The 8,348-nt window shown below is 36.3% G+C and overlaps 1 long non-coding RNA gene across 4 annotated transcripts; it reads left to right on the forward strand.

Moving 5' to 3' along the window:
* Nucleotides 1-1,486: 1,486 nt before the first annotated feature.
* On the forward strand, nucleotides 1,487-7,960 carry LOC147557319 (uncharacterized). 4 transcript variants are annotated; one of them, XR_015233918.1, is made up of 5 exons: nucleotides 1,487-4,085; nucleotides 4,298-4,387; nucleotides 4,498-4,578; nucleotides 4,654-4,705; nucleotides 5,330-7,960. It is a non-coding gene; the product is annotated as an uncharacterized LOC147557319 (long non-coding RNA). The 4 variants fall into 4 exon arrangements; XR_015233916.1 differs by having other exon boundaries at nucleotides 1,487-4,352; XR_015233919.1 differs by lacking the exon at nucleotides 5,330-7,960 and having other exon boundaries at nucleotides 4,654-4,983.
* The last annotated feature ends 388 nt before the right edge of the window (nucleotides 7,961-8,348 follow it).

Consider the following 8,348-nt stretch of genomic DNA (forward strand, 5'->3'; position numbering starts at 1 on the left):
AACGGAGGCCAAATCAATTGATTTTCCAGGAATTTGCAACTTGGACCTCCTCAAAGGGTACGCGATCTAGTTTCCTGTACAGGGAGTTTTCCTGATTTACTTAGTTACATAGGTATTCTCTTAATTGCTGCTATTAACACCTCATTACCTATCCAAATATTCTTCAAGAATCTCCAATATTCAAAAATCTGGTCCCCGTTCTGCATAAATGCGCGAATACTCTACCGAATTTTGAAACATTGTTTCATGTCCATCTGGCAACGATACAATATTAAATTTCCTTCACAATTTCTAATATGCTCTATTAAGAACCTTGCTCTATCTTACGAGTTATGACTCGCTAAGATGTGAATTCCTCCTTTGTGTTTGTTGGTTTCCAGGATGAGTGGCATCTTGAGTCGACTTCAATTACATCTCTTTGAGAGGATTCGCCTTTGAGAGATTTTCCTTAGAGAGGATTTGTCTGTTGAATTTTGTTAGGATTTGCCTCTATGATTCTGTCCTTTATAATCACCAATGAGTTGTTTATCTTGGAAGGGTGGTTCCCGTCTTTTAACTTTCTTCTTTGATTTTTAACCATGTTAGGTGGAGTAATCATTGAAGCATGCAAAGTCCATCTTTTTTTTGCCAGGGGTGTTTTCCTATCTTCTGTTGTTCTATAGTTTTCTTCCTTATTTGTAGTTTATGAAGGTGTTAGTTACGCAAATATAGAAACGGTGAAACCAGTGAATTCATTTCAGCTAAGTCGTTATGGTGTTCTATTTGAGAACTGGGTGCTTTTGTTTTCTGTTAACTGAGTCTTTTTCATTGAACTTTCCTCTTTCGGTTTATTCATTAGGTGATTCATTAGGTGGTCTCTTGAATTGACAGAAATAATTTATTTTCGTTATTTTTATCAAGGATCTTCGTGATGGAATGGTAAGTCCTATTCTGCCATAGTCTATTGGTTTGCTAGGAAGATTGTGGTCATCATTGTCAAAGTTATATGAAGGGGGCTTTTGAACTTGCTTCTTTGATTTTTTTTATCCATGTTGGAGAAGTTGTAGTTAACACATGCCATATCACTTGACGTCTCCAGGGATATACAACGAGACACAATCTGGTTTCCTCTCAAGGGAGAGTGTTATAACCTAAGGCCAGCGCTTTGGGGAAAGCTAAATAGTTTCCGGGGTGTGAAGACTTGGTCAAAAATTGGTCAATTTTGTTTGACAATTTTATTTAGGGGGAAAGCAAAATACTTCTCCACCTCAGCTCTCTCTCTCTCTCTCTCTCTCTCTCTCTCTTGCTTTTTCAATTTTTATACTTGTTAGAGAGGTATTTGTAGAAGCATGAAAAGTTCATTTATTTTTTCTCAGAGATGTGAAATCGTACTTATTCTAGGGAAATTGTGAAATGCGGTGTTAGTTATGAAAATATAGAAACAATGAATCTACATCATACTTTTTCAGGACCCTACAATACTGAAAAAGTACTCTACCTTCCAATGGTGATCTATCTCACGACTAGGTTCTTTTTATTTTTGAAATGGGGTTATGTAATAAGACTTTCTTCTTTCAGTTTCTTTTCTTTCTTCATATCTTCTTGAATTGATGTACGTATTTGTATTTGTTCTTGTTCTCTTTCTCACGCATATCTTTGACGGGACGTCTAGTCTTATTTTGCCATGTTAATGTTGAATGAAACAAGCTTCAAGGGGCTTTTTAAACTTGCATCTTTGATTTTCATCCTTGTTAGAGAAACTATACTCAGCGGAAGCAAATTGATGTTTTCCAGGGATTTTTAACTCGGACCAACTCAAAGAAGACGCGCAATAGTTTCCTCCGGAAGGGGATTTCCAGATTTATCTTGGTACGTGAGTATTCTCTGTATGAGGGAGTTAATACATAATTAGCTATCCAATTTTTTTCAAGAATTTGCAATATTAAAAAATCTGCTTTCCTTTAGCTTATGGCCTTTTTTCGGAAGAACAATACCATTTCAATTTCTTTTGTTCTCTTGTAATTTCTAGCTAGCATAAAAATTGAGGAATTTTCTTTAACAATTCGTCCATAACATGTCGCGTGGACCCTTTCTCTAGTGTTGGTATTCTAGGACTACCGTGGTGTACAGAGAAGCTAATTTATCTTCTTAAATGGGGTTCCAGTCTGAAGTTAAATGTGGAAAAAGTGAGTTTTTGTCTTGAGTTTCATTTGGATAATACCTCAAAGTATGTTTTGTCTACTAGCTGCTTAGTTGCATTTGGTATAGATGTCTTGGACTTCATCTTAGTCGTAGCTTTCTATGGTTTGGATATATGTGCAGAAGTTTTGGTTTGTGTGTTTTCAGTTTCAAGTTGATTATTTCGTGGGGTTTTTGTTTTGTGTGTTTCCTACTGATTCAATTGTTGAGCAATTGGGATTCCTCCACTTGTCATTGGGACAGCATTGTGGAGTGTTAGCTACTACAAATCGGATAATTTCCTGGTGGAAAATACTAACACTTGACCTGAAATCTGTTTTTCTTTTTTAATTGATTGTTGTCGTGGAAGTTATCTTCCAGTGGCGGATATCTGTTCCATGCTTCCTGTACTATGACAATGCCGTTCCATTCTTTCGTTTTCAACTAATCTAGGTTTTGTAGTTAATTTGTTTTTGTTGCTTTTGGTTTGCGTTTCAAACATCTAGATTTGATTCCTTCATCGTTTCTCTGATTAGGCGCACTATAATATGGGTTGGATTTTCATTCTTGATCAGTTGATTGCTTTTGCAGATTCGATAGTTACTCAATTTTTCAAATTTCGATTGTCTTTGGGTTCAACTACAAATTGGGTTCAAGTTTGTATTTGATATTGAGGGGGGTAATTAGTTCAGTCATAATTACTTTTTGATGGCTTTAGATACTGATTCTGATGTTGATCTTATCGTGTATTTTTTTTATGAAGTGATCTTATCGTGTCTACAATCATAAACTCATATTCTTTCAATTGAGCCTCAGTTGTGTGGCTTGCAAGGAAGATTTCAGGCGGACAGTAAGATTAGCTGTGTCGATGTATCAGATTAGTGAGTATAGAAACTTAAACATTATCTACTTTTTCAGTTATTGTTTATCTAGAATCTATTCTCGATTGGGTTTTCTTTACACATTTAGGTTTCCGTTCGTGCTAATGGGTATGCTAGGTTTCGCATAACTTCATGACATCTTGGTTATCCGTATATTTCAACCCGGAGTTAAATTTTGAGAATGTCTTTGAAGTGATTGTTTTTTGTCCAGTTGGCAGCACACTTCTACATCAAAATATGCAATGCATTGTAGGTTTTTCAGTTCATTGTTAATACTGAAAATATGCAATATAATAAGTTTCACCATGTTCTACAGGGAAGTCAATTTGAAGCGGATTTTTCAGAGGAGTTTTTGGTTTTTGTGTCGGTTGATATCACGTTCGAATGTTGACCAATATTTATTCCTTCACTTTATTACAGGGACAACGTTATGGAGTGTTAGTTTCTAAAATTCAGATGATCTCCATTTTGATGGGATAAATGAATCTTGATCTCTTAGCTGTTTAAATTATTTCCAGATGATGAGCGATTTGGTTTTTTGTTGTAAAGGAGGTTCTATATGCTAACTTTGTTCTTTCTCCTTCTTCTTGTTGGAAGTCTATGCACTCTATACCTGGTCGTAACCTAATTTAGGAAGCAGTAGTGTTTTAATTGACCCCTAAAAACTTATTTTCTCTATTAGTTATTCTGAAGATCCCTTGCTCATTCAATGCGTTGATTAGGATTTAGCACTTGACGAACTGGTATGGTTCTTCTTTTGAAGGGAGTTTTCTATCCTTGGTTTTTTTTTTGGAATTGTTCAGCGTGTGCCTCGAACCCTTGACCTCTAAGGTGGAAGATTATACCTCTTACCACTCCAGCCAAGGGTTGTTGCCTTTCTTTCCTTGGTTGCTCCGTGGGAGTAAGTTTTTGTTGTTTCATTATGTTAGTTCCGCAACTACTAGGTGCAGTTGGATTTAACGGTGGTATTTGTGTGCTTCTTGAGATTCAGATGATCACTGGTGTTTGCTATTCCAGGAGTCGGATTTAAGTTGAGCCTGCTAAATAGTAAGGGGCTTCCTACTGGAGTTGCTATTCTGAAAGTTTAGTTTGCAATGCGTCCATTTGTGCTACCGTATTCAAAATTCATTCACGTTACTTTTAGGATTTGGCTCCTATAGCGGGACGAAAGTGTTGTCCTGATAAAAAGTTTAGTTGTAACATTGCTTCCTTAACTTGTGTTTCAAGCTTTTATTTCCTTCTCAATTGATGTTTTCCAGGGATTTGCAACTTGGCCCGACTCCAATAAAATGCGATCTAGTTTCCTACGAAGGGGTTTGTCCTGATTTATCATGTCTTTCGTGTACACAGTACGCTGTTAAGTTTTCTCTTCGGTTTCTAGCATGCTTTATTTTCAGCATATTTCTCCATATTTGCATTCCTTAACATGTGATGAACTTCTTTTCTTTTTCAATTTCAGGATGATTGGACTTCAGAGGAGGTTTTCTTTTTTTTTGAAGAGATCTTCGTGACGAGTTCCATTTCAAATTTGCATCTTCAGGTTTCGTCCTTTCCAATTACTAATTGGTTGTTTATTGAAGGGTGTTTCTGTCTCTTAAACTTGATTTTTCTTCAGGTAAAGCACATTCATATTCGTCCTATTAAGCCTTCCCTGTATGGTCTCCAAGGTAGATATCGGGGAAACCGCACGATCACTTTGTTGATGTATTTGGATGTCGCTATAGAAACTTTTGAAATTGATTAGTTCTTCTGTAACTGTAAATCTAGAATCAGTTATCGCCTTCAGTTTTTCTTCACTGATTCGTAGGTATCTTCTCCGGATTTTTTTGTACTAGTCGATATAGTTGCTTTGGCATAAACTTAGAACATCATTTTGGTGAGCGGAAGGATTATTCTTTTTGTTTGATATCTTTATAATGATCTATAACCACCAAATTCTGATTAATGGGTTACTGTTTTGGGTATAGTTGCTTTGGCATTACTTTAAGCCATCATTTTGGTCATTAGAAGGTTAAGTTTCCATTTGCGAATATCCATAACAAACAGTTGTAGATACTCGGATTAAGGGCTTAACTTTTAGAATGGTTTGAATTGATTGTTGTTTTCTTTTGTTGGTGTCCTACTTCTTGTCAATAAGATATCAGGTTGTTGCTTTTCTTTTTCTTGGGAGGCTTGCGGGACTAAAATGAAAATCTTTACGTGGATAATAGCTTATGCAATGCATTCCAATTTCCTTAGGTCATTATTACTAATCTAATATGCATTTTTAAAAGTTTTATGATGTTATACAGGGAAGTTGGTGTCTTCGGGAGGAAGTTGAGCTCTCTGCTTAACGATGATTTCTTCTAATAAAAAATAGCTAACTGTGTTTCCATTTTCTTTCCCAGGCCTCTTTGTGATGCAATAGTTATTCCTCTTCGTCCTGTGTTTCCATGGGCGGTGGCTTTTTAATCTACCTGTTTTCTTTCTTTTTGTGGGCTTGTTGTCCCCTTATAAGTAATTATTTCACTTTATTGGTTGGTAGGAAGAAGGGCCGCAGAGGTCAGCTATGAGGATGTAACTGGGATGTAGCCGAAGGGGTGTTTCTTAACTTGCTTCTTTAACTTTTATCCTTGTTGGCAGGGCCGACCCTGAGGCCAAAGCGGGCAAAGCCTCGCTTCGAGCCCTAGGGGTCAAAGGGCCTCCCGGGAAGATGCAAAATTAGAAATATAGGGGGCCCTCGACTTTGTTTATATATTTAGATAAAAATTCTAGAAGTAACAAATATTCTACTTTAGCTTAGTTGGTTGACGATTTGGTAAGGAGACCAAACAACCTAGGTTTTATCCCCACATTATGCATCTTTTTATTTACATTATATTTTTTCTTACTCCATTTTAGTTGGCACAATTTAGGGTCGTTTGGCAACAAAAAAAGAAATAGGTCTTTTACTTATTTAGTAAAGCAAATACTATCGACTTCATTTAGATGAAATTTTGACTTTCTTTTAAAGTTTTAATAGTTTTGAATCTAAAGATTTCTCCTTTTTAAGACCATACCACCATTACCGACCCCCTCCACCGCACTATAACTAAACAACCACCACTACCCCACCGTCACGATTACTAAACATACACCACCACTGCAACCACACCTTTTCACGATTATTAAACATACCCCAATCGACATTATCACCTTCAGCCATCAGACTACTACACCACCAAAACGAAAGAAAGAAGAAGGCGGAAAATTTTTGCTCTCTCACTTCATCTTTTTTAAGAATCATTACTTGTTAGTTTTATTTTCTAATTTCTGATATTTTTTTGTTCAAGAAAAAAGAAACCTACCATACTCATTGAGTTGCTCACTTGCTCGTCGAACCACTGAATCGGAAATTGGACTAAGGACAGACTAGTACTTTCTCCCAACCTGAGTCAATTTTCGAGTCGCCGGGTCAGATCGAACATAAATGCATAGTTATGGACACTAGTTCCATGCTTAAACCCCACATTAGGTGTAAGAAAAATGTAGAATATTCTGCCATGTTGATGTTAGATCTTTCCATACTAGGGGATTTCTTATTAGTTATAAGTATTGATTTGATTTTATTCGGTTGCTAGGATGATTGGTGTCAACTTTGCTATGTTAATTGTGTGAAGGGGGCTTTCTGAACTTGCTTCGTCGACTTTGTCCTTGTTAGAGAAACTATAATTAACGGAAGCAAAATCAATTTATATTTTCCAGGGATTTGCAACTTGGACCAACTCAAGATGACGCGGTATAGTTTCCTCTGAAGGGTTTTTCCTGATTTATCTTGTTGCATATGTATTCGGTGTATGAGGGTGTCAATACCTAATTACCTATCCAAATAGTTTTCAGGAATCTGTGATATTCAAAAATCTAATTTCCATCTTTCGCCTATGGCCTTCCTCGGTATGACAGTACCATTTAGGGGGTGTTCTTAATTTACATTGTTTTGTAAAATTCTTCCCTTAGGGTGTTGAGGGTGTTATTACCTAAATTTAAGTAACCTTGCACATTCGAGCGTTAATCTAGAATGTGCTCTTCTTGCCTTGGGGTTTTCTTGACGGGTACATAGGTCTCCTCTCTGGATTTGTTTGGGCTAATCGGTATAGCTGCTTGTCATAACTCTAGAACATCATCTTTGTCAGCAGATTGTTTTATCTTTTCGTTTGGTGTCTTTCTAGTGATCTATAACCACCACATTCCCTTAAAGCCTGCTGATTTGATTAAAAAAAACATTCTGATTAATGGATTGCTTTTATGGGTATAATTATATAAACGCGTTGGCATAACTTTAAAACATCAGCTTGGTCATTTGAAGGATTATTTGTAACAAACAATTATTTATCAATGAGATACTTTAATCTAGGGTTGAACTTTGAGAATGGTTTGAATTGATTGTTGTTTTCTCCAGTTGGTATTCTGCTTTTTGTCAATAAGATCTTAGTTTGTTGATTTTCTTTTTCGAGGTATCATTGAATCGGACCTGCTCCAACGAGATGTCATTCAGGCTTATCAGGGATTTTTGTGATGGAATGCTTGGTCATATTCAGCCATAGTCTATTGGTTTGCTTGGAGGATTGTAGTCAACACTGCCAAGTTAACTGAGTTAAGGGGGCTTCCGAACTTGCTACTTTGATTTTTATCCATGTTGGAATCGTTATAATTGATGCATCCTTAATAAGTTGAAGCCCCCAGGGGGTTACAAGTTTGCAACGAGACTTGACCTGGTTTCCTCTCAAGGGTGTTTGAGACTTGAGAATATTATTACCTAATTACCTACCCTAATATTTTCAGGAATCTGTCATATTCAAAAATCTTGTTCTTGTGCCTAGGAAAAATGCTATCATTTAAATTTCTCTTCTTTAGCTATGTTTATAACTAGAAAACTTCATTTGAAGAGATCATTTCAAGTTTAAGCTATCTTGTTCTTGTGCCTAGGAAAAATGCTATCTTGTTCTTGTTGCCTTTATTGTCCCCTTAATCTACCTGCGTGAAATCTCTGAAAGTTGAGATCTCTCTTCTTTAGCTATGTTTATAACTAGAAAACTTCATTTGAATTGCATATTTGGCGAGTCAAGAGGGTTAGATTATTGTCATGAGTCGAGGGAAAAACCATGAGATTTTGATAGACGCATCATGGCAGGCTTTATTCTAGAATCAGACTTCTTTTAAGATGGTTATTTGTTATCGTTCATGTCTAGAGGTAAGAAAATTATATTGGCAATAGAGGGTTAAGCATTTAAGTAAAAATGTTCCCCCCTGCTTCAAAATACCTTGTTTTCTTTTATGACTTTGATTTGTGTA

The sequence above is a fragment of the Eschscholzia californica genome, unplaced genomic scaffold (assembly GCF_041429995.1).
Source record: "Eschscholzia californica isolate CP2 unplaced genomic scaffold, dmEscCali1.0.p SCAF_2, whole genome shotgun sequence".
NCBI classification, from domain to species: domain Eukaryota; kingdom Viridiplantae; phylum Streptophyta; class Magnoliopsida; order Ranunculales; family Papaveraceae; genus Eschscholzia; species Eschscholzia californica.